Source organism: Ambystoma mexicanum, chromosome 2p (genome assembly GCF_040938575.1).
Source record: "Ambystoma mexicanum isolate Mex_15411 chromosome 2p, UKY_AmexF1_1, whole genome shotgun sequence".
Lineage (NCBI taxonomy): Eukaryota > Metazoa > Chordata > Amphibia > Caudata > Ambystomatidae > Ambystoma > Ambystoma mexicanum.
Genome location: NC_090923.1, coordinates 1157746143 through 1157773679, shown reverse-complemented (window position 1 = coordinate 1157773679; position 27537 = coordinate 1157746143). Strand labels below are relative to the sequence as shown.

At 45.0% G+C, this 27537-nt stretch overlaps 1 protein-coding gene across 8 annotated transcripts in view; it reads left to right on the top strand.

The window, feature by feature from the left end:
- MAGIX (MAGI family member, X-linked) overlaps positions 1–27537 on the top strand; it is a 916967-nt gene that overhangs the window by 197310 nt on the left and 692120 nt on the right. The window contains exon 2 of one of the 8 annotated variants that reach the window (XM_069645280.1): positions 10610–10670. The exons of the other annotated variants lie outside the window; for them this stretch is intronic. The gene's annotated coding sequence lies outside the window, so the exon portion shown is untranslated. The remainder of the gene's footprint in view (positions 1–10609; positions 10671–27537) is intronic. 8 annotated transcript variants of the gene reach the window in all.

Below are 27537 nucleotides of genomic sequence, written 5' to 3'. Positions count from 1 at the left end.
GGCTTCTCCGGGGGTTTGGGCTTGTCAGGAAATGTTCGATGGAATCTTTTGATTAGACGAGGAGCGTGGACATATTCTGCAGGTTCCCAGGATCTTTCTTGGGGGCCGTAGCCTTTCCAGTCAATTAGGTAAAATAGTTTAGATTTGGAGATCTTGGAGTCCAGGATACTTTTTACTTCAAACTGGAGTTCTCCATCAACTAGGATAGGTTTTGGAGATTTAGTTAGTCGGGTTTGAGGTTGCACAGGTTTTAATAGAGAGACGTGGAAGACCGGATGTATCTTCATGTGAGGGGGCAAGTCCAACTTGACCGCTACTGGGTTTACTATGGTAGTGATGGAATAGGGACCAAGGTATCTTGGGTTGAATGTGCGTGGTCCTTTTAGAGGTAGATATTTGGTGGATAACCAGACTTGATCTCCTACTTGATATTGGGGGGCTTCCTTCCGATGTTGATCTGCTCCTTTCTTGTATTGTTCCTTAGCCCTTTGAAGGTGAGAAACGGCTTCCTTAAAGGCTTGGGTGATTGTAGAATGCAGGTAGTCTACTGCTGGTGTTCCAAGATCTTGGAGTGGATCCAACTCCGAGGTTCGAGGGTGACTGCCGTATAGAAGAAAAAACAGGGTTTTCCCAGTTCCCGAGTGGACAGAGTTATTGTAGGCATATTCGGCTATCCAAAGGATATCTTTCCAAGTTTTTTCAGTTTGTTGCAGCATGCAGCGTAAATACTGTTCCAGAGTTTGATTGGTCCTCTCGGTTTGTCCGTCGGTTTGAGGGTGGTGACTGGTCGATAGTCTCACATCAATTTGAGCCGACCGACAGCAACTTCGCCAAAAATGAGAAATAAATTGACTACCTCGATCCGAAATTAGAACTGAAGGAAAACCGTGCAGTCGGACGATGTTTTCGAGAAATTCTCGGGCCAGAGTTGTTGCTGTTGGCAAGCCTTTGAGTGGAATGAAATGCGCCATCTTGGAGAATAAGTCCACGATTACTAGGATCGTATTGTATCCGGAGCATGGAGGTAGATCGGTGATGAAGTCCATAGAAACCGTATGCCAAGGGCGAGGTGGGATGTCAATAGGGCGCAAGAGGCCGGCTGGTTTTTCCTTTTGACTCTTGTTTTGGGCGCATACTCCACAGGACATTATAAAGTCTCTGATATCTTTTTTCCAAGACGGCCACCAGAAGTAGCGCTTGATCTTTTCTGAGGTTTTGGCCATACCGGGATGTCCTTCCATTAAGGAATCGTGATAACAAGAGATTACCTTTTTCTGTAAATCTGTGCTGGGCAGGTATAATCGTTCTTGGAAATACAATAAGTTGTCCTTCACTGCAAAGTCCTTTCCCTGCAGATGCCAATTCTGTATGTCTGCTGGAGTTACAAGTTGCCTGGCTTTATCCTTAACTTCCTCTATGGATTGTGTGGCGATTACACCCAGAATTCTTTGTTCGGGAATGATAGGTACAGGTTTAGGGTTGATCAAGTGTTCTTCCACTCCCATCCGAGAAAGGGCATCAGCTTTACCGTTTTTTGTACCTGGTCGATAGGTAATTATGAAGTCAAACTCGGCAAAGAATAGTGCCCAACGGAGTTGTCTAGAGGATTGGGCTTTTGCGGTTTTCAGATATTGCAGGTTTCGGTGATCCGTAATCACAGTAACGGTGTGTCCGGCCCCCAGAAGATAATGCCGCCAAGCCTTAAAGGCAGACTTGATAGCCAGAAGTTCCTTATCAGTAATAGTGTAATTGATTTCAGGAGGCGAGAATTTGCGGGACCAAAATGCCACGGGATGCAACTGATTGGTTACTGGGTCCTTTTGTGATAGAACTGCCCCCATGGCAAGGCTCGAAGCATCAGTTTCAACGATGTAGGGGAGTTCGGGGCGAGGATGTTTTAAAATTGGTGCAGAGATAAATTTAGTCTTCAAATTCTGGAAAGCTTGCTCCGCCTCGGTAGACCATTCAAAACGTTTGTTTTTCTTTAACAAGGCGGTGATGGGCTGGACTATTCGAGAGAATTCGGGGATAAACCTGCGGTAAAAGTTAGCGAAGCCTAACATGCTTTGAACACCTTTTACGGAGGATGGTGATGGCCATTTGAGAATTGCATCGACTTTCTTTGAATCCATACGCACTCCGCTAGGTGATAATATGAATCCCAAGAACTCAACTTCAGTCACGTTGAAAACACATTTTTCCAACTTGGCGAAAAGTTTGTGTTGACGCAATCTCTCGAGGACCATTTTCACGTGTTTCCGATGTTCAGATTCCGATGAAGAATAAACGAGGATGTCGTCAATGTAAACAACAACACACACATCTATGAGCTCTCTGAGGACATCGTTCATAAAATATTGAAAGGCGGCCGGGGCATTGCAAAGTCCGAAGGGCATGACCTGATATTCAAATAGCCCATACTTGGTGCGGAAGGCCGTCTTCCATTCATCGCCCTCTTTTACTCGTACCAAGTGGTAGGCTCCTCTAAGATCCAGCTTTGTATATATGCATGCTTTTCTGACTTGGTCCAGGAGGTCAGGGATCAAAGGTAACGGATATCTATTCTTAACGGTGATCTGGTTCAGGGCACGATAATCTATACAAGTTCTAAGGTCCCCTTCTTTTTTTGGAACGAAGAACAAAGCTGAAGAAGCAGGGGACTTGGAAGGACGAATAAACCCATTCGCTAGGTATTGATCCAGGTATTGTCGGAGGTGAAGGTTCTCAGGCTCGGTGAGGGCATAAATTCTACTACAAGGAGGAGTAGATCCAGGTATCAGGTCTATCTGGCAGTCATAAGACCTATGAGGAGGTAGAGAGTTAGCCTGATCCTTCCGGAAAACATCTTGGAATTCTAGGTATTCGGGAGGTAACTGGGGAGTCTCCGAAGAAATTGCTGCCAATGCAACACCAGGTGGAGGGTGACAAGTAGAGACACATTCTGGAAACTGAACCGTTCTTGCTCGCCAATCGATCTGAGGATTGTGTTTCTCTAACCAAGGTATTCCTAGAATAATCTGGAACTGAGGGGCCTTGATCACATCGAACACGATCTTCTCATGGTGTCCATCTTGACTTACTAGCGTCACTTCTTGAGTGGTATGCGTTACTGGTCCGGAGGCTATCTCCGTACCATCCACCGTAGTAATGACGTCCTTTACAGCCTTGGGACAAAGAGTTAGATTCATCCTCAAAACCATTTCATGATCCACAGAATTGCCGATGGCACCGCTGTCGACGTAAGCTTCAATCGCATGTAATCGATCCGGATGATCAGGGCTAATGAGGACCATAGGTATCACAAAATGCGAGGTCACGGAACTGGTTTTAACGCTCGGCAAGAGGACCTCTATTCTTGTCGGGCGAGGTCGTTTCCCTGCTCAGAGTTTGTGACCTTGGTAACTGCAGCTCCTACTGCCTTCTTGGCTGGTTTCACCGGATAGTCTCGAAGAAAGTGCCCTGAGTTTCCGCAATAGAGGCATAATTGCAACTGTTTTCTCCTTTCCCGCTCCTTTTGTGTTAGTGGTCCTTTCAGGCCCCCTATTTGCATGGGTTCCCTGGAGTCTACTCCTTTGGAAGGAGTTGGTGGTTTGGAAAATACTCGAGCATCAAACTTGGAACGATCGGCCTTCCTGTTCTGCAGTCTGTGATCTATTTGAACGACTAAGTCTATATAGTCCGAACAGTCTTGCGGGGGATTCACTACTTGGGCTAACACATCTTTGAGCTCTCCACGTAGACCTCTATAAAACAGCGTAATCCTTTTGTCCTCAGGCCATTGAGTTTCCACTATCAGTCTGTTGAAAGACGCAATAAAAGCCAAAAGGTCTTGATTACCCTCTCGCAACGAAAGAAGCTCATTGTCCAAGGCCTGCCCCTGTGAATGTCTTGCGAACAGTTTTTCCATACTGAGCTGAAAAGCTTGAAAATCATGGAGAACCGGATCATCTTGATTAAATAGAGGGATCGACCAGTCTGCCGCATTGCCACTAAGGTACGAAAGCACGAAAGCTACTTTAGCTTGATCAGTTGGAAAGGCTGCTGGCCGGCATAAGAAATGCAACCGGCACTGATTAATAAATACTGCAAACCTCTTTGGGTCACCAGAAAATCGTTCGGGCGGAGCCAGAGGTACATTCCCAGGTAGGTTGATTTGCACTGGATTCATAGAGGATGTTGAAGGAAGATTTGCCCCTGATGCAGGTAATGGGGTCTGTTCGGCTTGTGACTGTAGCAATTGTCTAGCGAGATCGTCTGTTCGCTCCTTGGAAATAATCAGTTCCCTTCTTAGAGCGTTCGTTTCCTGACGGGCTGCATGCACTTCTGCTCTTAGTTCCCCAAGTAACTGGGCTAGCTGGTCGGTATCCGAGGTTTCCATAGCGCCTGGGCGGGAGTTTTGCGGTAGGCTTTGCGTTCTGTAACGCTCACCTGATTCCTGCAGAGGCGCTGGTCTTGACTGGGCGAATACCGTATCTTCAAAGGTGATGTGTAACACACGGTTGGCTCTTTGGGCTGGACCTCTGTGCACTGTATGTCTGACTCGAAGAGTAAGATGTCTGCAGATAGAAAATATGGGATTAATGAACTGGGGTTATTGGGTGTCTCTCTCTTCTTCCCCTTCTCTTCTCCTGTAGAACCCCAAAGGTTAACGCTCTCACCTTAGGTAAGTGAACGCCGAGCTCTCCATCTGCCTCGGGGCAGGGTGCCGTAACCAGTTTCTTCACTGGATAAGGGTGCAGGTCTCTTGACCTCAGAGGACTGCTGTCCGTCGTTTACTGCACGAACGGTAAGTTCCGAGTATTTCAAATGTCTTTAAAAGTCTTTTGTAATGATGTCTCTTATTTTGCAGGGTTCCGGCGATGGCGGATGACGGGCTGAAGTGAGTTGAGGATGGAACCCGTGTGAGGAATAGAAGCGCCTGGAAGCACGTAAGTAAGCGCTTGTTGCCTGCTTCACGATGCGCACTAACTGTCCTTTTATCTTGCAGGTACAAGTTCGGAGCTGCTGAAGGGTGCCGGAATACCCACTGGGTTAGGCGTGGGAAGGAGTAATGGCACGTGAGTAATAAAGTTACCCAATGTCTTTAAACGCACCTTCTTTTGTCTTTCAGATGCGGGATGCAGCGCCGAAGGCCTCCGGGGCGTGCGAAGAGTTGGTAAGCTTTTGTCTTTCAGATGCCGGAATACAGTGCGAAGACCTCCGGAGCACGCAAAGAGAAGGTAAGCCTTTGTCTTTCAGATGCCGGAATGCAGCGCGAGGCGTTGGTGCCAGCTGATGGACCAGGTAAGAGAAGCGCTGTCACTGAAGACCGTAATGCTAACCTGTTCTTTCTTGTCTTTATAGGTGTTGCTGAAGACTTGATTCAGGATGGTAAGCCTTTTTCCCTTAGGCCCAGGATCAGATGCAGAAGACACGATGAGCGTTCTGCTGCAGAGGATGCAGAATAACGCAAAGCAAGATTCATCCATCGGGTGTGGTTTAAATAGCCTCCTGTAGTGCTTAGGTGTCCCCTTCCACAGCCTCGCCTAGGTAAGAAAAGAGTTCCTGCTTTCCAGAAGAGTTCCAGTGTTCTGAACCTAGGGAGTGGCTCCTGCCCCACCCAACAGGAAAAGTAGTCCCAAACAGAAGAGGATTAGAGGCTCAACTGGCAGATAAGTAAGCAGCATGGTCTGCTGCAGGTAAGTCCACCCAAGCATTATGAGCCCGGCGCTTCCAGCGCTGGGACTGGGCATATTTATGAGCCTGGTGCCACTGGCGCCAGGACAGGGTCCAAAAGGTCCCAATTGGGACTGGTTGGCACTCGGAACCTGGGTTATGGGTCTGCTTCCAAGGGAGTTGGGTAAGTCCTGACCTTTTGGAAGCAGAGATCATGACAAAGGGCTAGTGGTAATCGTATGTCCCAACTGGGTCCAGAATCCACAACCAACTACTTTATGATTCCCATTATAGTCTTGATGTATCCCCCCCCTCCCCCATTGAATGCCAGGTGCAGGGGATTTGTAATTTTCTCTTTCTTCCAAGAATTTCCCACATTTTAGTCATTGCCTGACTAGTGAAATGACTACCTCGGTTAGACTCAATCTTTTGAGGAAGGATAAAATTAGAAAATATGTGGTTCATTAATAACATAACTGCTGTCTGCACCTTGTAATTTGAAGCGGGAAGGCATTCGACACACTTGGTAAAGAGATACAATGGTCAAAATGTTACCACATGCAGAATGAGTCACTGAACCAATAAAGTCAAACTGAAGATCAGACCATGGTAATGTCATTAATCTCTTTTGTAGGGGAGTGCAGTGAGTGGAAGAATCCGGTTGGAATTGAGGACACATTGAGACACCCCTTTAAATAAATGTTAGTTCTGGACCCCTGTGTGGTCAATAAGGGACCTCAGGCAGGTTTTCGATTGTCTTTTGAAAACCCTGATGACCGATGTTATAACGTCATGGCCATGATTTAACATTTCACTTCAGAATGAGATAGGTACCATCCACTGATCATAATCAGATTGGGATTTTCTAACCAAAAGTCTGTCTTGAATTTTGAAAATCTTCTGGAATTTCATCAGTACTCACAGATTTTCCTTTTCCTGCCAATCTGGTTAGGACAAGGGAATGTTTTCTGGATCTTCTAGATATTTATATAATTGTCCTATGATTGGATCTTCTGTCTGTGCAGTAATTGAATCTTGTTATGGAGCATCACTATTCCATTGAAAAATCGAAAGTTTGTTTTCAACTTCAGTTTGTTATCGAGCAACTGCTGTTACTTGTATTTCTCCATGGAGATGTTCCATATGAATGTACTCGCCTTGGATTGATCCGGTTTTGGCGAGGTGATCAGCCAAATTGTTTCTGGTTTTACAGGACCTTCAACCTTTGAGTGTCCCTTTATTTGCATCCAAAATAGGGTCCTGTTTGATGTCACTAATTCATCTATTGTTTGGATTAACTTGCCCAGTTTTAAGAGTTTGTTGTTTGCACAAAGCATACCTATGACTTTCCAGTTTACTAACTGCTTAACAAATCAATTTCGGACCTAATTTGAATCTGTTGTGATTACTAGTCCTTAGAGTTGGTGATTTACAGCAGCAAGGACAGCTTTATATATCGCCATCAGTTTTGCCACCTGATTACTCCAGCGCGACATCTGTGGTACCTTGGTAGTGGTTGGATGCCTTCGACTGTGCTCTAGATTGCGCATGATGGCAGGACAGCATGAGGAGTTAACCCCCCTCCATCCAGAGTCTGAAAACCCCAGGGAAGGTCACGGACCAAATCCCCACACTGCAGGCTCGCCTCCCAGAATTACTCATTGCAGGGACATTGCGGACACTGAACTGGGAGTTACAGGAATATGGTACCAGGATACCCAAGGAACCAAGGGGGTATCATAGATGACAAGATCAGGGAACCCCCTAACTAAGTTGGAGGAGCAGAGGAGAAACCATGCTCTGAACTGAGAGACTCTCAAGTGAGGGCAAGAAAGACAACTAAAGGCAAGGACCCAAGAGAGTTGTAGGAGAAGAGGCAGAATGCCCAAGGAACCACAGGAACTAAGGAAACCAGAGCAAGGGGAAAGGAGGCAGGGCAGGGTATGGAGCAGGCCAAGAAGCAGGTGCCAAGGAAGCGAAGGACAGGCTAACTGTGAGCGTTGAGATGCACCCAGGTGAAGTAGTGTCTGCCTTTTATGGAGCACCACAGTGCGTTGCCCTGGTAATGGGCCATTACATCATGGCACTGTGCATTGTGACCTCAGTGGATGGAAGACGTGCATGCTGTAAGGAACTCGCAGTGGCAATAGTGAAGACAGACACACGTGATCACAGCTCAAGGCAGTTTATTGTACTTCAGTGGGTTAGTTGCATGCCTATCTAACCCTAAATCTAAGGATGCGAGCAAGCTACGACCATCAAATAATAATAATGCAGCCCTAGTGGAGTCTCTATCAGAATAAAAGGGACTATAATAATAAACCCATTATCAATCCTTACTTCTAAATACAAATGTTGTGGGACAACAATGTAGGTAAAAAGAAAAGTGTTCAAGAAATGATATATCAGGATAGTTGAGCAGCTGGCTTCCCTTCCCCACGTTTTCAGCACGGGACAAGGCGGCCCGCTTGAGCTTTGCACACACTCTGGCTTCTCGGCCGGTTTGTACGAATATTAATTGGTCGTGGAAATATGAATGAAAAAAAGCTGACCGCATGTAACATTTGATCGTCTAGTGTAGGGCACAGCTTTGCGCGTAGTCTTCAAGCATTAAAAAATAATGCTTATATATAAAATATATTATATAAATATAATATAAATATAATGCTTATATATAAAAAATAATATATATCAGTCTGCCTGCATTTCGGCAAATAGATAGAATAATTACACTTGATGTACACTTACGTCCTTCTGTCTGGGTTTTGTGGATCTTCGGGTCGGGAAAAGGTTGATGCATACCGTTGCTCTGAGCCGCGGTAGAAAAGTTATATTAGAAACTGAAAGTGCTTTTGAAAGCAGGTACCAAAAATGGGATTGGAGAAATCAACTCACCAATTACTTCTCACGAGATTTGCTAGGAAATCGTTACGAACAGTGTTAGAAGTTGAAATCAAATGAAACCATTGTCGGATGTGAACTGAAAGTGCGCATTTAAAGAAATATTATTGTTTTTTAAATCATCATTTTTTTCAGTGGATAAATAAACTATTGGCACACAACTAAGAAAGGTAAGTGTGGGCTTGGCACCATCTTGGTAACATTTGTCTCACTTTTCCTCACATCACTATAAACGATGACAGGACATTACGTAGTCAAGAGATTTCATCAGCTGCCTATTACTGATCCGCTGACTGACCCTCCCCTGCTTAGCCTTCCAAATGCCTTCTCTCTATTCTTTTCTCTATCAACACAACCCATCATTTAATTGTAACCCTCATTAACATGTTTTATGCATGTAAAATTAAAGACACAGAGACCATAGAAATGTAAGCACACTTTATTATTGTGAAATGTTCATTTGATGTACCATGTGCAAATGCAGAATTAATTTTGAAGTGTTTTACTGTATATGTAAGCATGTTCTACCTGCAAACCGTGTATTAAAATAATGAAAGGTAAAAGTAAAAAAAAATACAAATATGACACCTAACTGAGAATTATTAAATTAATTAATTTAGGTAAACCACTTAATGGAAAAGGCATTTTCCCTTGTGTCTACCAGAGGGAAGGAACAGTTGAAAAGAAATGGTTATATTTACAATATGGAAAGATTTCAAGGCGAAAAGAAATGGTGGAAATGCATAGAATAAAAAAGAATGAATTGTAGAGGAAGAGTAATAACAAGTGGCGAAAATATTGAAATAACAAAAAATCATAACCATTAACTGAACATTGCTAAAATGGAAGTAAAGGAAAAGATACATGAGTTGAAAAGGAAGGCAAAATCAGAAGAATGTACTAGCGGACAATTAGTTAGACAGGTGCTAGGGGAGATCCCACCACAATTTGGCTGGCGAGATGCCATGTGAGAACTTACAAAAAAAAGAATACTGTACCAGAGGAATTTAGAAACTAGATTACCAATCATCCCAAAAAAGTGGGCGATGTGGAAATACCGGACAGTTAACAAAAAACTCTGCAGGGTGAAATATTAATGTATTACCATAGCAAATCAATGGAAAGCGGATACATTATTTTTGCGACAAATCAAAACTTGACTCGTTTAGATATAAACAAAAACTGGATGCTAACCGGAACATTCAAATGTTGTCCAACACTATTCATACAGTTGTACAGTTTGCATGGAGAAATAGATACTGAATTTTTTCCAAAATATTCCCTATGAATTCAATACAGGGCTACTATTTTCACTACAGCCAAGCAATGTGGCGCAACGTACAGAAACATGGGCTTCAAAACAAATATAGCGACAATAGCGAATTTCAACATCACATATAAAAACTATGCGCATTAGCCTTCATACCGAAATAGAATGTAGTGGAAGTATATATGACAATAATTAACAAGCCATATTATAAAAGAAATGAGAATGAACTGACAGAATTTTTAAATTACTACGAAGAAACATGGATTGGTGGACAAACCCGTTTTGAACGCAAACTTCGAAAGATTAAAACTGGCCACTGGAATTGTTTTTCGGCAATAATAAATGGATCATCAAAAACTAACAATAAACTTCAGGGGTGGCACCATGGCCTAAATGGGGCCATAAATCATGCAAAACCTGCATTGTGGAGGTTTTTGAGTGTGTTACAAGCACAGCACAGGGTGCAGGAAAACTCAATAATTCAAAAAATGATTGGCCATAATCTGTAAAAAAACAAAACAAAAAGCGTGCAAAACATAAAAAAACTGAAAGAAATAGATGAAAAGTATGAGACATTAACCATGTCTGATTGATTACTTATCAAGCAAGCCTTCTCAGTGAACTTCATTACAATGTAAATAAACAAAGACTAAGTTTAGACAAGAAAAATGAATGAAACTGATTGTTAATGAAGAATTGTATTTTTAATTCATTTTAAAAGTTATAAACTGAAGTTTTAAAAAGAAAAATCGATTAATAAAAAAATGATATTTTGTTTCTCAGAGCATCCTGTTTTATTTAAAGATGCAGTAAAGAAGAAAAAAGAAAACAGGAACATTTGGAGGTAAGAAACAGAAAAAGAAAAAATCAAGATAAGTGGCAGTCAGACAAAAAAAGGGCACTTTGGACCACAGAAAAAAGGCCAATTTGGACCACACACTAAAAAGGTCCATTTGGACCACACAAAAAGGCTCAATTTGGTCATTAGGTCAAATGTTTGAGGTCAAATAGGCTAATACCTTCTCGGCCATGAGGAAACAGTTCAAAGCATAGGTATCAGGGCCTTTTGACAAGGTCTCTCTCCCAATGACAGTCTCTTATTGCAGAGGGCCTGACATAACAAACAAACACCAAAGTTCCTTTCTCATCATGATTTTTCCATTCACAGGTTCGCAATTGGTCTCCCTCATTTGGGCTCGGACCACGGATCTCCCTCTCTCGGCTCAGACACTTTAGCACAATGTTCACAATTGATCTTTCTCGTTCAGGCTCAGACCAAGAGTCTCCCTCAATTATGCTTGGACCACTTTAGGTTTCAATTCAACAAAAACAAGGCAGCGGTTCCCTTCCCCAAGCTTATCTCCCTTCGGGTCTTCCTCTGCCGATATCAGACACCTTTTTGGCTGTCAAAGACATTGTAATGTGAGTTGGATTTTTACAAAGACCTTCGCAGGACTGCTTCGACTTTCTGATACAGTTCAACACTCGCTTTCCCCTTCTCTGGGAGTTTAATCCCTTTTCTTCACTTTACAGTTCAATTAGTTCCCTTTTATTCGCGCCCATCCCCTATATGCGTGAACTTCACTCTCTCTTGCTCCAATGCTTTCTGGTACTTTGAGTCCTTTTCAACAACTTGCATAGGCTTCCCTCTCTTGTGCCCAAGCCTCATTCATTTAACACTTTGGCCCTCATTACAAGTCAGGCGTTAACGGCGCCGTAAAGAGCGTCGGTGCCGTTAAACCCTTAACGCCTGATTCACACTTTAACGCCTGCTTTTTGCAGGCGTTAAAGTCCAAGGCGCTAAGCGACCTCGGTGCTAATTACGGCACCGTAATTTACAGTGCCGTAATTAGCGCCTTCCCCATCCCCATTATGCCCTATGGGGCAAAAATGGGAATGGGGAAGGGCAAATGGTGAATGGGGAATTACCGCCCCACTCACCTTCGAATGGGGCGGTAATTCCGCCATCCACCATGGCGGAATCCGGCATGGACCATGGTGCTAATAGCTAATAGCACCATGGTCCACCGCCTAACTTGTAATGAGGGCCTTTGTGTCACTTTCTCCATATCAGCCAGATTCGGGGCAACTCACTGGCTGTATTTATCTTTGGCTGTCCGTCCTCCCCAACTAGCCATTCACCCGGGAGGGAAAAGCAGGCATCTGTGCGGCACTTCCAAGGAGGGACTTCCTCCACTCTCTGGGTCTCGCCTTTTGAAAACAGTGTGGCCTCTTGAAAATGTAATTACCTTTGCTTGGCTCTCTCTGGCTCTCATTAGCTTTTGCTTAGTCTCTGGGTAAAATCATTTCCTCAGCTCGGTTTGCTGTCCTCGCTTGTGCCCAGTCCTGCTGGCTGAGTGCTTGTGAGGTTGGTAGGGATCCTCTGCCGACTCAAGCTTGCAGCCTCCCTCCTGCATTACCAAGAGCAACTGACTTTTCTTCCCTGGCAGGCTCCTTTTAAACACCTGTGAAAGGTTAATGTGTTGCAGGTGTGTGGTTAGGGTTGGGCCTGCCTGACCTTGCCTGTCCTCGTTAACAGGACAGTCTGCTGTCCAGATGGAAGAGTCTGTCTTCTGTATCTTAGCGTGTGTTTTGTCAGTACTCTTCATCCTCTCAGCCCCTCTCTTCCTCGTCTCGTGTTTGTGTAGAAAGGGGGGTTGGGAAGTCATTGCATCCTATGAAATAGGATGGAATAGAAGTGTTGGCAATGGGGGAATACTGCATTTCACCATGGGGTGTCTCTGCCCCACTCCTCGAGAACCCCCCATCCAGGTGATCTGCCCGCAATGGTCCACCCCGATGGACTGGTTCCAAAGGCGATGGCTGTGCCCTGGCCACCTGAGTGACAAATCCTCAGGGACTAGCTAGTGAGACACCCTTTGGTTTCTCACAATGAGTAATGGCAGCGACTGTGTAGGGATGTTGTTGCACCATCCGACATCTGGGTGCCCAGAATGGAACACCGTGCCCACCCAGGGGGAAACCGCACTTCCGGCAGTGCCAGGGCAAAAAGGAAACAGGTAATGGGTGGCAGAATTGAGCGAAGCATGTGACACTCTGCCCCTCTCGCCTGGGGCTACCAGGGCACTCGCTTTTCAAGGGTACCGCAGATGGAAACGATGTACCAACAGTGGAGCATGGACTTGCATAGCGCCCCTCTGGTATCAAGAGTTAGAGATGGACCGTACTTCATATTAGGGTGATCTTTCTACATGCACCAGAGGTGGCAAGGAGTTAGCCTCTCATAGGGATCTGGTATGAAGGGTTTCAATAATGAGATATGAAAGACAGGATGCACTCGCCAAGTTTTGAGTAACTGGAGATGATAGGCCAGAGATTATATTTTGCACAGTACTGGAAATGGACCAAGGAATCTGGGTTCCAACTTCACTGGAAGATTTCGAAGCCATAGGTTTTTGCAGGATAACCGCACCAGATCCTCCTACTTGATAGGACGGTTCTTGGGTCTGACGTTTGTCGGACGGTTGTTTTGCCAGTTCGTAGTTACATATACTGGACAGGATTCCTTGTAAGAGGCCACTTGTTTGGGCAAGTTTGTCCACCAGAAATACTGAGATGCCAGCTTGAGAGTGTCCTTGGTACCTCTGTGACGAGCAATAGAGGAATAATGAAGACCATGGAGAACTGCCCGGCGTTGCTCGGAAGATGGCAAGTATGAAATTCATAAATAAAATAAGCGATTAGAAAAGAAAAGAAAGTCATGGCATCAGTGATAGTTGCATGATGTACTTGTTTTAAAACTGGCATTATCGGATACTCAAAATGCCCCTGGGAGGTTATAAAAGCGGTCTTCCCCTCATCTCATTTTATTCGGATAAGGTGGTCCAGCTTTGTGAATATGCTGTCGTTCTTTAGTGATTCAAGTATGTCAGGAATCAGAGGTAATAGATATCGATCTTTTAGGGTTATATCGTGGAGTTCTCGGTAATCAATACAGGGTCGTAAGGTGCCCTCCCTTTTGGAAACAAAAAACAAGGGAGCTCCTGCCGGGGACCGAGAGTAAACTATGTATACTTTCCTGAGACTATCTTTCAGATACCTTTGGCGTTCCGGATGTTCCTTAGGTGAGAGTGAATAGATACGTCCATGGGAATGGTGTGGAGGGAGTGGAATGTCCTCAGGTTTAGAAAACACCTTCCAAAACTTGGGATATTCATAAGGTACTCCTTGTCTGGCTCACATTAATAGACCCGACCCTGTGTCCTTGGCGTGGATTTCAGTAGCGTTAGATTGTGTTACACAGAAATGCGTGGTACATAATGTGGATCCGAAGATCAGCATTTGAGTTTCCCAGTTTACAAAGGGGATATGGGATATTAACCAGGGACGACCTACTACCAAAGAATAGGAGGATGTTTGAATCACATCAAACAGCAATTGTTCAGAGTGTTGACTGATGGTCTTGGATTCCGCCAGTGAACCTAGATAAAGGCAGTGTGCATTGTATAAGTGGGAGAGGATGATGGAGATCATGGTAGTGATTCGGTGAGGTGAGGTATAGGAAGATACGCCTGAGGATGCGTAGGTGGAAGAAACAGGTCCTGGATACAGAGCTGATGTGTTGGGAGAGGGGTAAATCCATATCCAGCGTGCATACAAGGTTTTCCACCAAGGTGGAGGTTGCCAGGCGTTTGGGGGGCGGCTAGAGAGTGAGGACAGGGGATAGGTTGGGGACGGAGCGCAGTTTTCCTCCAGACTAGGATTTCTGTTTTCCCAGGCTTGAGGGATGAGGTGGTTGGTCGTCATCCAGTGGTCAATATCCGAGTGGCATTATGACAGATCTGGGCGGGTGAAGCCCAGTGATGGGTATCATCTGCGTAGTTGTAGCAGGTGAGATTGTGGGAGCGGATGAGTGCAGGGAGTGGGTTCAGATAGATATTGAGAGGGATGTTCTCCGTGGGACCCCTTTCGGTACTGGGCGGGATGCAGAGGTGAAATGGTGGAGGAGCATGATTTGTGAGCGATTAGAGATGAAGGAGGAGATTCAAGTGAGGGCAGGGTTTTTCATTCCTAAAGAGTGTAGCCTGTTTAGGAGAATGGTGTGGCCAATGGTATTGAAGGTGGCACAGAGGTCAAGGAGAATGAGTACAGCGCATCCCTCAGCGTCTGCTGTTCTTTTTAGGTCCTCCCAAACAGATGCTAGGGCGGACTCGTTCCTCTGAGGGTTCTGAAGCCAGATTGGGCCGGGTCAAGGAGGTTGTTGGCTTCAGTGAAGTGGACGAGTTGATTGTATGCTGTGCAGTCCATGAGCTTGGCCATGAAGCGGTTGTTGGAAATGGGCCAGCAGTTCTGGGGAAGAGTGGGTCGACTGTAGGTTTTTTGAGGGGGCGTTTGATGTAGGAAGTTTTTAAGGCTTCTAGGAAGATTTCCGATGTTAGAGATTGATTAATGATTGAGCGTGGAATACTGCTTGCACAGGTTGAGGTTAGGATGTTTGAGGAGGGTGGACGGGAAAGGGTCCTCCGGGGATCCTGAAGGGTGGCTTTGTGCTAGGAATGAAAGGAACTCCTGGTGTGAGATCGAGGAGAAAGAGACGAAGGTTTGCATCGGAAGGGAATTTGGACGGGGAATGGGAGGTGGGCGTGGAACTGGTGAGGGCATTATTTCTATTTTTAGAGATGATGGCAGAATGTCTCTTGATAGCGATGTTGTGAAAATGTTCTGATAAGGCATCGCATAGGGATTGTGAGTTTGGTGGAGGGGGGTTGAACAACCTGGTGATTTAAATTCAGAGAGGGCTATGCAGTTCCTTGCTTGGGTTGCGAGAGTTCAAGATTCTGTTTCCATACAATGCTTTCTTGGTTTTTATGATTTCTGATCTGTAGGCCTTTGGTAGTCTTGCCAGGAGGTTTTGTTTTGAAGGGTTGGGTTGGTTCTCCAGGTCCTTTCCAGATGGTGCTTGAGGATTTTTAGAGATTTGAGGTTGGTGGTGTACCATCTGGGTGTGAGGCCTGATCTCTGAGAGGTCTGTTTTGTTGGGGGGAAGGGAGAAGGGTGCTGGAGAGCTATTGGTCAAAGAATTTGATGGTGGGGGGAGGCCTTCCTGGAGGGAGAGTGCTGGGAGTGAGTTTGCTCGATCAGGGGTGATAACGACTTTGTTCCAGAGTGGGGTGAGAGGTGTGGAGGTTGGTGGGGGCTGCGGTTGATATTTGTATGGAGAAGATGATTGCTGAGTGATCTTTAAATGTTAGGGGATGTGGAGGCAGTGTGAATATGATGTTTGTGCCACTGAAGACCGCATTGAGGATGTGGCCTGCAGTGTGGGTGTTGTGAGACAGGCATGATATGAAGAGAGACACATACTCAAGTGTTATAGTTTCAGAACCTTTATTTACTATAATGCTGGGGTTGGTGTAATATTTAACTGGCCCTAACTCTAAAGGGATGGTTCCTTCAACTGATGTTTCTAAGGTCCGTCGTATCTGAAAGTCCAAAACCAAAATCCATCTGTGTCTAAACCTACGCTTGCCCTCACTCTCTGATAAAAAAGTGGTAGGAAGTCTGTTTAAAGAATAAAATTGTGATTCAAAAAGAAATATATACCAAGGCTGGTTTTAGGTCGTCTTCTCAACAGGTGTGGCTTGGTCAGTATCATCAAAGTTCAGCAAAATCAAAAAGAGGTTGTTTGTTAGCTCTGCTCCACAAAGTTCTTGCACTCAGTTCAAACAACTTCCAATGTATTTAGTTCCTGGGGATTCCCTTCCCCAAGCTTCAATCCTTCCAAGTTTCAGACAAAGCAAAAATATAACACAGTTTCTTTCAGGCTTCTCAGGGTTCCCTTCCCCAAGCTTAAAGGATAGTTCCGGGACTTTTTTTTTATTGTCCCTACGGTTCGGCCATGTGTTTTTAAGCATAAATCGGTAGATCGTAGAAAACTTTCCTATGGACCTTACCCGACTTTTCGTCCATTAACGCACTCGAAATCTGCCGCCATTTTCTGATAATCCTATCATTTCCCCCCATCTTCCTGGCTCACCTGCTTTTGCGGCACTAAATCAAATCCCCCGCCCCTGAAACAGACTTTATCAAAACATTCATATTCCCCGCCTCTATCCGTGACGTGACTGTGCTGCGTAGGCAAACGCGCCCAGGCGTCTTCTACGCGACTCCACACAGAACCCGGAAATCAACACAGATTAGCTCACAACACAGCGTGCCACAATTGGGAATATGAAACTGTACTTTTAAATCAAACCGCAAGATTGTAAATTTGGTAAAGTACATTTATTTGACATCAAATGTTTAGAGAATATTCAGCGATTTTCATTTTTATTTGCTCACGTTCCAAAAAGTTTGTTTTGAGGCACGCGACGTTCCTTTGCTGTACACAGGGTCTTAGATCATCTCAGAATACAGCGCCACAATTCGGAATATGAAACTGTGGTTTAAAAGCAAACGGCAAGATTGTACATTTGGCAAAGTACATTTATTGGACATCAAATGTTTAGAGAATATTCAGCGATTTGCATTTTTCTTTGCTCTCGATCCAAAATAGTTCGTCTTGAGGCAAGCGATGTTCGTGTGCAGTACACAGGGTGTTGGTTTACGATAAAATAAGCTCTTCGGTCGCACTGATAATCGCATGGCTGTTCCAACAACGAGGCACTAGGCCACCACAACGGTCTGTATGTTGCATCTAGCCGTTAGTACCGCGTAAGGGCATACTTGTACTTGGCGATCGTCCCATAAAATGGTCAGGCTGGTAACGTTGTTCACGCGGAGAAGCAACTGGCGGTTGAAAAAGCCATCCGCCGGTGTCTGGTACTCGTGACACATACAATAATGAAGGATGTACCTGTTTTAAAAACATAAAAAATGAAATTAGTCTCACCATCAGATCTTTATTAAAATTATTCATTTTATATATTAGGTCGGGAAATTATTTCATAGCTAGGACAGTGCAACTGGGTATTATACGTCAAGGGGGGGCTGTAGGATACTGAGACAGTCCCCCAGTGCAGGGGTTGACAGGGAGGCAGTGCAGGTGGAGAGTGGAAGGGCCCAGGACCGAGGTCGCAGACAGTGGACCAGTTGTAGCAGGGGAGAGGGAGAGAGAAAGCAGAAGCAAAGAGGAAGGTTTTGAGGTGCTTCCGTAAAAGGAGATGTTTCTCCTCAAGATAGTGCGCGGTACAAAACAATATGCCACATAGAACGAACAAGTACAACTTAACCCGTCTTTAAAGCTACTGTATAGCAATTAAATTGCGGTAAAAACTCATCTAAAGAGTTACTTACATTATATTTGCATTTTCCATTGTGTCTGTGCGTAGGGCAGCCCCGAAATACCACTCCTTCTATGCCGACGTTATTTCTTCTAATGAACGAACATTAAATGGCTTTCGTTTCTGAAATTATATTCATTATCGTTTCTTACGTTATTGCCCCACACCCCCAAAAAGAAGTCTTTCGGGATGGTCCCGGCCTGTCAAGGTCAAATAACAATAGAACCTTATACTGAGTCGTGGGCCATTCCGGCACCCGAGAAAAAATCAAAGCAGCTGACCTTCACTTTGAACGAGCACACATTCCTAGTTAGCTACATTCAGTGTAAGGCCATCTCACAGGACTCACAGAGCAATCACTTTTATTTACACAATACATAGCTACACATATTCAATGGGCCTGCGACATGAGGAGACTCGAGAGAACAGACAATCAAATTACAATCATTTAAACCGTGATGTGTATTTCTCAATGAGCTCTTCTTTAGGTGGACATGGAACAGAGGCAATGTTGGGTGGCAATGCAGTTGTCCCCTGCACAGGTTCGTTCACAACTCCATGTATGTGCCTATCTAGGACATCAACAATAAGTCTCTCAATAAAGTCATATTGCATATCCTCAAACACTGGTTTGATAACCCATTGTTTACTTCTTTTAGTGAAGGCCTTATTGTAGCGAAGCGTCCCTAAAGTTCCGGTCGTCCTACTTTGTTGACGGCCAACATTATGGTTATGTGCCAAGACCGCTAGAAGAGTCCGATTTATCATGCCCTCCATGCCAAAATGCAATCGTTTTGGCCTGTACTTTAGGCACATATTGTGGAACACCTCCAAATCTCCTGTGTGGCAGAATTCCGTGAGTCCCCTCAAATCTCTTGTTATAGTTTTATCAAATACAATCTTTTCAATGGCTTTGTGAGTGGGTGATGAAGGAATCAACCACTTCTTCTTCCGTGCCTCCTCTGTGGACAAATGGCCATGTTCACAATTGTGGAAATGTTGGTTTGTGGTCCAGCGGTGAACGTTGCTGCAGTGTAGCATTACTGACCGCCATTTTTCCAGTAGAATTTCCAACGACCCTCCACATGTTTTTGAGCTCCACCAAAGATGGTTGCTGATTGACTTGGACCACTGTGAAATACCTTGCATATCTTTTTTTTTACCTGCAGCCGACATTTTTTTATTGATTGTTTTTGCAAGATGCCAAACGTCAAATTGGTGATTTATATTTTTGTACTCTTCTCTCATTGTCTTGGCAATTGAAACGTGTCTGTCCGTGGCTATCAGGTCGATCACCATTCCCCGCGATTGTAGTTCTTGCAATGATGCTACAAAGCCAACTTTCTCCATGGCCACTGAGGATGTACTTTGTGACACCTGCACGACCACCGAACTCACAATTTTCTTACTTTCCATGTCCTGAAAGTGGTAGGTGCAGTACTTGGCTGAAAATCCTGGGCTGTCGCACTGTCCATCACCGGCTAGCCTGAACCGTTTGCCCGCAAATGTACTATCAATAGACATTTTTTCCATTCTCCAAGCTTCGCTAATGGCTGGAAATAGATAATCGGTTTGGTATTTGTAGAACTGAGTTTTCGCAATGAAATGGATTCCCACAAACTGAAAGAAAGACTCTAACTTTTTAAAACTTGAACCACTAAAAAGTGCAGCCGCTGCACAAAGTAGATTGCCTGCTGGCAGTTGCCCCAGCATGGGTTGTGCAGACCATGAGAAAGGATGATATTTTGTACAGGTGGCATGTATTTTAAGGTTAGTGCCTCGAATTGCACGAGTCACATTAATCAATGGCTCCCCACATACTTCCCCACCAACCGAATGCCCACATTTCATCCTAATAATAATATCAATCAAACAACTATCGAATACAATGAATTTGGCCTCTTTCCTTATACTGTTACTCTGCATCCCAGCTGGTTCGGCCTGTAACGTTGAGGACATGTCACTCACATGAAAGGTAGAATCTCTGATATCGTCTTCCGCTATGTTCAGTGATATCGATGGTGTTTCATTGTCGTCCACTTCATTCTCTTCCATTGCAACATCTGTTCCTTCTCCGGCGATGGGTGAATAAAACAATTTCTTCAACTTTCTCGCGGTCTTAGTTTTTGCGGGTGTGGATTCTGTGAATTGATCTCCGACTGCATCCGAACTACCAGGAGGACATTCACTATCAATGGCTGGTGGTGGTATAGCTCCGTTGTCAATCACTTCATATTCTTCCCATTGGCACGATGCATCTCCAGTCTCAAGTCCCTGCCAAAAGGTTTGACAAGCAACATCTCTCGTTCGCTTCACTGTCTGTGTAGATCTAGTTCGTACACCCACTCGCAACTAGAGGACAGATTGGAAAAGGGATGTTCAGTTTAAACACAACTTACAGTATTGAACTATTAACAGTGAAAAACAACATAATATAGTGACCAGGACACTAACCTTCTTTTGCTTTCTTTTCTTTGAAACTTTCTTGCCTCGAACTTCAACATCAGGACGCTGTTGCTCCGACTCGTGTGTGCATGTCTCCACTTCCTCTTGCGCTGCAACGACTATATTTTCATGATAAGCACATCCATCACGCACTGACGCTCCATCGACTCCCTGAAACATAGAACTTTCATTAGTATGTATAATAATATCGAAAACACAAAATGTACTTGGGGACCAATACCCACGTACATCTCAATAGCAAAACACGGATGAACGCTTTGTGTAGAACATTCAAACGACAATTATTCACGCATTGTTGATCTAGTTAGATGGAACTGTCAAGATCCATACCTCGGGCTCCTCATAGACTTCCATTGATGATATTATTGAAGATGATGCTTCAGTAACTCCCTGAAACACAGTAATTGCATTAGTATGGTTTTCTATTTTGTTAAAAAGAACATAAACTTTGTGCAGGCGTCAACGGCTCATCTAAATAGACCTGCACAAATGATCAGTTGTCTAAAATAAATAATGGATATGTAAATATGATTTGATTTGCTTGATCGTTGGAAGTGTCACCACCCAGAGATCTGCATCAACTACTAGGGGTGATGTTCTTGTAGAAGAAGCTCCGTCATCTCCCTGAAACATAGTACTTGCGTTAATAAAGAAGGAAGTATAGCGGATGTAATCACGTCATATGATTTCGCTTGATCGAACTGTCAGTATCCATACCTCGAAATGCATAAGAACATCAAGGGACGATGTAACTGCGGTGCACACTTCTACAAGCTGTTGCGCCCACCCGTAACTGCATGCTCCCCCTTCTTCTTTGACTAATGCTCCATCGACTCCCTGAAACATAGGACTTTCATTAGTAATGAACACAATATTGAAAAAAAAAGACACATAGGAGGGCGAAGACAGAAGGACATATCAATGGCTAAAAACGAAAGAAACATTGTGTGTAACAATCACGCTACAAGAATGCAAGATCTGATGATCTCCATCGATGGAACTGTCCGGAAACGTACCTCGAGCATCTGAGTGACATCAACGGTTGTCGTCAATACGTTGGACTCCTCAGCATCTCCCTGAAAGACAGTACTTGCATTATTTTGGATAACAATAATTATAACTGAAAACAAAGACTAGAGGACGAGTACAAGGGTGTACCATTAGGTAAAATAATCACACGATAAATTAAAACTATTGATTTACATGCCCAAAACAAGTCAGTGGCAGAATAGCTAAGTAAGATTACCCGATAGGCGCTTGAAGTGGCTGATGACTGCAATAACGACACGGATGAAGAATCTTCCGCCTTCATATTGAGTGGACACATAAATGGGGAAATTATTGTTAGCTAATGCTACACACTACCGCAAGGCCGAGAGATAAATACGTAAACTTGACTCACCAGTGGAGGGATGTGGACGAATAGAGTGGGAATAGCGGTTGAGAGCAATTTTCGCCTCGCTCGCGGTGTGTTCTTCTTTATTAGCAATTATGTGGAGTACATGTCTGAGCTAAAGTGCCTGCTGCAGATGCGGTATCGATCACCCCTCTTGTCCGCAAAGACTTCTAGGACTCTACTTTCAAGCTCAGACGGTGGATATCCGCAATATCGGACCCATTCTCTTATCTGATCTATTGTCTTAGGGAAAACATGCATTATAGTACCTTCAGATTTATTATGGGTCTTCGAAGGGCAACCGCCAATGGAACAGGCAGGCATTGTGGAAAGTTCTGAAAAGTAAAGATCAACAATTCTCTATGAATACCAATGTATTAAAAAATTAAATGACACATAAAAGGTTCAATGCAAGGTTCGTTTTGGTTCTTGGAACTATACACGTTATTCACATGCGGATAAGTATTTGAATAACTTTAAAAAAATAGAAAGATAATTTGACTAAACTCAGAACATGTGACTAGTTCCTTGCATGTACTGTCTTGAACGAAAAGAAATTGGACGCAAAATGATTATGGTACATGGCCTTACCTTGACGAACAAACAGTTAGATGCAGGGATCAGAGTAGTTTCTTGTCGTAGAACAGGGAGCAGTTCACAGGTTGCAAACTGACGAGTTTCCTCGAAGTGGTCACGGAAGTTCACAGAGACGAAGAGCAGATAACCAGCACCTTCACGGGTTGACTAGCAAAGCGCAAAGAAGTTCTCATTAGAAATATGAAGTGGGTTATAAAGAATTCGAAACAGAGGTGTGTTTGTGAATGAATGACGTGTATATGTCGTGGCATTATGCGGTTTGCAGGGGGCCGTCCAGCGTGAGGGGGGATGCTTGGCAGGAGACACGGGGTCTGGAGGTAGACATGGGAACAACAACCCATGCTCTATAGACCACTTTGAAGTGTACATGGTCTTTGGCACCTCTTGGCCTTTATCGCTCCCTGACAGCTCCACTTGCCAGCACAAGTACCCCGGTGCGAACTACCTTTGATAGGGCGGGGGGGGGGGGTGGATTGGGGCGGTGGTCGTGCAGACAAGACACAGGAAGACTCGTGAATGGAGACACACTTATGTGGATTGCAGGGGGCCGTCCAGCGTGAGGGGGGATGCTTGGCAGGAGACACGGGGTCTGGAGGTAGACATGGGAACAACAACCCATGCTCTATAGACCACCTTGAAGTGTACATGGTCTTTGGCACCTCTTGGCCTTTATCGCTCCCTGACAGCTCCACTTGCCAGCACAAGTACCCCGGTGCGAACTGCCTTTGATAGGGCGGGGGGGGGTGGATTGGGGCGGTGGTCGTGCAAACAAGACTCGTTTGCCGCAGGGCCTCACCAAGGAGAGGCCATCTAACTGCATGTAAGAGGCAGGCTGCAGGATCTAGTACATGGAAGGCAGGGGGGTGAGTTTATAAATACCTCACCCTCCCAGGAGAATATATGGGTGCAGTTCACCCTGGAGACCCTGGATGCCTAGGCAGTTAGTCAGCAGCAGGCTGGCCTGTGGTGGCAAGGCGGCACGGGCCAGAGGGGGTCATCTCTGTACCCGGTGCCCAAAAGGATGATTTATTATGATCAACCATATGGATTATTTACCTATAACCATGTTTGGTATCAATAAAATCCAACAGCCTTCCTTTTATTGCCAACGCTTGAACAAAGTGGTGTGGTAAGTATTTTTGGGGGAGGAGGCAAGGCCGGGAGGCTTGATGCCAACCCGCAAAATAACATATGTATGTCTGCTGCATATGGGTTCAACGGTTATGTGGATTGAAGGTGGGCGGCCAGCGTGAGGGAGGATGCTGGCCGGAGACATGTGGTGTGACAAGACAAGGCACAGGAAGACTATTCAATGGAGACACACTAGATTCATTTAAAAAATCAAAACAACCATTGTTAAAATATATGTTGGGTTTTATTTTAGATCTTAATTTCAATTGAACATAAATAATAAACATTACACATTGTAAAGTTCCGGTTGCAGCACATCCAGGGAAAATCCGCGGTATTGTCCACTGTCGCTGGGGAAATGTTGTCTAATGGCAAGTACCGCACAGGCAGGTATTACTCTCCGAACGCGGTGTCCGAGCCTCCGTGAAGCCACCAAGTGAAGCAACGATAGGCCACCAGCCTGTACCACCTGTGAAAATGAAAGATGCAAACTGTATTAAAATGACAAAACTTTCTTATCACTGTCGATTCAGGTAAAAAATGTCATTCTGCTTTGAAAAAAATTCTATCTAGAAAATGCACAATATGGAACCAATTTACATGCATTCGAATGATATGTAGATGTAATTTTATATGTGGGAGACGACCATGACATAGTAGTGGCATCACTGACATCACAACCAGAGTATACTTACTCGTTACTCGGATTACGCGGACGAACAGTGCCGCGAAGTTCGTGCATAAGCACCATCATCATCCTCAACACGGTCCGTGAGAGGCAGGCTTCCCTGAACTCTGGCAGCTCGGTGATGCATTGCGGACTTGGCTCGCCTTCCGAAATGTAGGCCAAGCACCCGGAATTTTCACGGCAGCAGCAGTTCTCCTCCTCAGTTGGCATTAGCTCGCACCGATTGCACGTGCACCAGGTGGAGACGCCGTCCATGCGACATGGTCCAGGCTCTTCATCCGTTGACTGGTCCTCCCAACTGCCGTCCGAATCCCCATCGTTTTCGCGTGCTTGCCTTTCCAGTAGTTCTTGCTCGGTGTACTCGGGCTCGTACATATACGGCATTATTGTAGCCATTGTGTGGTAAAGAAAGTAAAATAATTTACAGAGATGGTACAGGTGTTCACAAGGCCTAGAAGCGGTGAAGGTAGCTGACCAGAGCACAGAAACGAGTCACAGAATACTCAAAGTAACACAGAGAGAGTAATGGAATCGAAAATCTGCTGCTGTGTGTTGTGAAACGGTGTGTTTATACTTATTGAGGAAAGAGGCGTCCTGCCATTTCCATGGCGACACTTCATTAGCTGAGGCGCAGCGATTGTTGACACGAAACGTGCTTTGGCGTTGGGAAATGGCCGGTACGCGTCTGCTGATGTCAGGCTCAGGGGCGGGGGATTTGATTTAGTGCCGCAAAAGCAGGTGAGCCAGGTCGATGGGGGGAAATGATAGGATTATCAGAAAATGGCGGCTGATTTCGAGTGCGTTAATGGACGAAAAGTCGGGTAAGGTCCATAGGAAAGTTTTCTACGATCTGCCGATTTATGCTTAAAAACACATGGCCGAACCGTAGGGACAATAAAAAAAAAGTCCCGGAACTATCCTTTAAGCCTCCTTGTTTCACCAAATAAGGGTTCACCATTGTTAGGCCTCGTAGGGGTCACTTCCCGAAGCTCATGCCTATTCAGTTCCAAAAAAAAGTTGAGTTTCAAAAACAAAATTCGACTTGTCTTTCTCTCATTTACAGTTCTTCTCACACACAACCTTCTCATCGGGTAGCATCAGAAACTTTCGAAAAACGCTCAGCTCTTTGCTCCTCCTAAGCGCGAACACTCTGATCTTTGTCCCCTCTATGTATTTCCTGTACTTGCTTTTCTTCTATCCTTTCCTCCTTCAGGTGCTTCCTGCACCCCTTTGTTATCTTCCATTTTGCTGTGCACACTTGCACCTTCTTTGTCTTTCTCATCTCTCCCCTTGCTGTGCCCCTGGCACCTTCCTTTGGGTTCACTTTATCTTCACTGTGCCTCTTACCATTCACTTCTTTGCTTCCGTGCACCCTTGCACCTGTCCTTTTCCTGCCTCTTGCACACTTGCCTCACTCTCCGGTGCTCACTTGCACCTTTCCTTCACTTTTGAGGTCACTTGCACCCTTCTTATCTACTTTCAAGCCATTTTGCTTCGTTTCCTCTGTCTTTAGCGCTTCGGTGCCCACTGGCACCTTTCCTTTAGTTTTAGGTCACTCACACCCTTCTTATCTACTTTCAAGTCATTTTCTTCCTTTGCACTCTGAGCGCCTTTCTGTGACTTTCCATTCACTTTCCGTTATCTTTCTCGCTTTCCGCTTTGTGCCGCTTGCAAACTCTGTCTTTCTCTCTTCCTGCTTCACCTAGCCACACGCTCCAGAGTTTCTTTCGCTTTCAGGCTTGAAACTCACTGGTTAGCATTATGCTGGTGAACGGTCCTCTCCAGGCATATGGAATCAAGGTCAGGGTCTCACCACCTGCCCCTCAGACCCTCTTGGGACTGGCGCACGTCCCAAGGGAACAAGCACTGCCAGTAGGACACAGGCTGCCTCAATCGGGCTCTCTGGAGATACGGCTCCCTAGCCATGCTGCAGCCCGTCACAATCACTGGGCCAGCATCTCGGCACGCTGTTTTCCTCCGGATCCTCTAGGCTTCTCTCCCTTCAGCTCTTTGCTCCTTTGCTTCTCTGCTTTTTCCCAGATACACAGCTCGCTCATTTGATTGTGCAAAACCACACCTTTTATACTCAAAACATGAGTCAAGTTGAGGCAGGTATACGTAGTCAGTGTGAAATGCCTGACCCTATTAATGGGACATCCTAATGGTAGTAGGTGGCAGTCTTTCTTTTGTTTCTCAAGGTGTTTTGTGCAGGTAATCCTTACTACTCTCGGTTGCCTCTTCTTCTTCCCAGTATTTGTCAGAAATGGGGAGGAGGAGATGAAATGGGATTGCAAATATCCTATGAAAGCTGGGGAAGGGGTTTCTGATGGAAAATGGGGCGGGGGGAATACCATATCTTGCCCTCAGGTATTCTCTTCCCAATCCCTCGTGACCCTCCACTCAGGTGATCCTCCCTCGCTTGTCCACCCCCATGGTCGGGATCCAAAAGCAATGGCCCTTCCCATGGCACCTGAATTGAAGATCCCGTGCGAGTAGATGAGAGAACACCGTCAGGTTTCTCACAGTGTGCAGAGAAATGCATTCTGTCACGTTGAAGGCTTATAGGTTGTCTGTGAGAAAGCGGATCACGAGGTTTGAAGGGCAGTCAAACCAGATGTTGTAATAACCGTACACACCTGAGGACTTTTCAGCCAAGAGAGAAAACGATGGTCCTACTTCCCTCATAGAAAAATAAACTGCTAGCTGTCGGGATCCCTCCTATGTCAACTGGTTCCTTATCAGTCAACCTTGTGTGTCCAGAGGGTTACATTGGTAGAAAGAACTCGACGGCTACACTACGGGTACAGGTTTGAGGTCTATCTTGGATTCTGACACTAAGATATGGTGGGGACCATATACCATTGAGAAAGCTTTAGGACCAATGACATATCAGGTGAAACAGGAAGACAGGAAATCTCAAGTACAGACCTTCCATGGAAATCTACTCAAGAAATGGCATGCCCCACTCCCACCAATACCCATATCTGCCTAGAACAGGGGGGGTGCATCCTACGGCTCTCCAGATGTTTTGGACTACAACTCCCATAATTCCTAAACTGCATAGCCAAAGATGGGGGATCATGAGAGTTGTGGTAAACAGCATCTGGAGAGCCACAAGTTGCAGTCCCCTAGCCTTGAAGAAAGCGGCCTTCCTCATAAAATGCATCCGGACAACAGGCGAGGCACCATA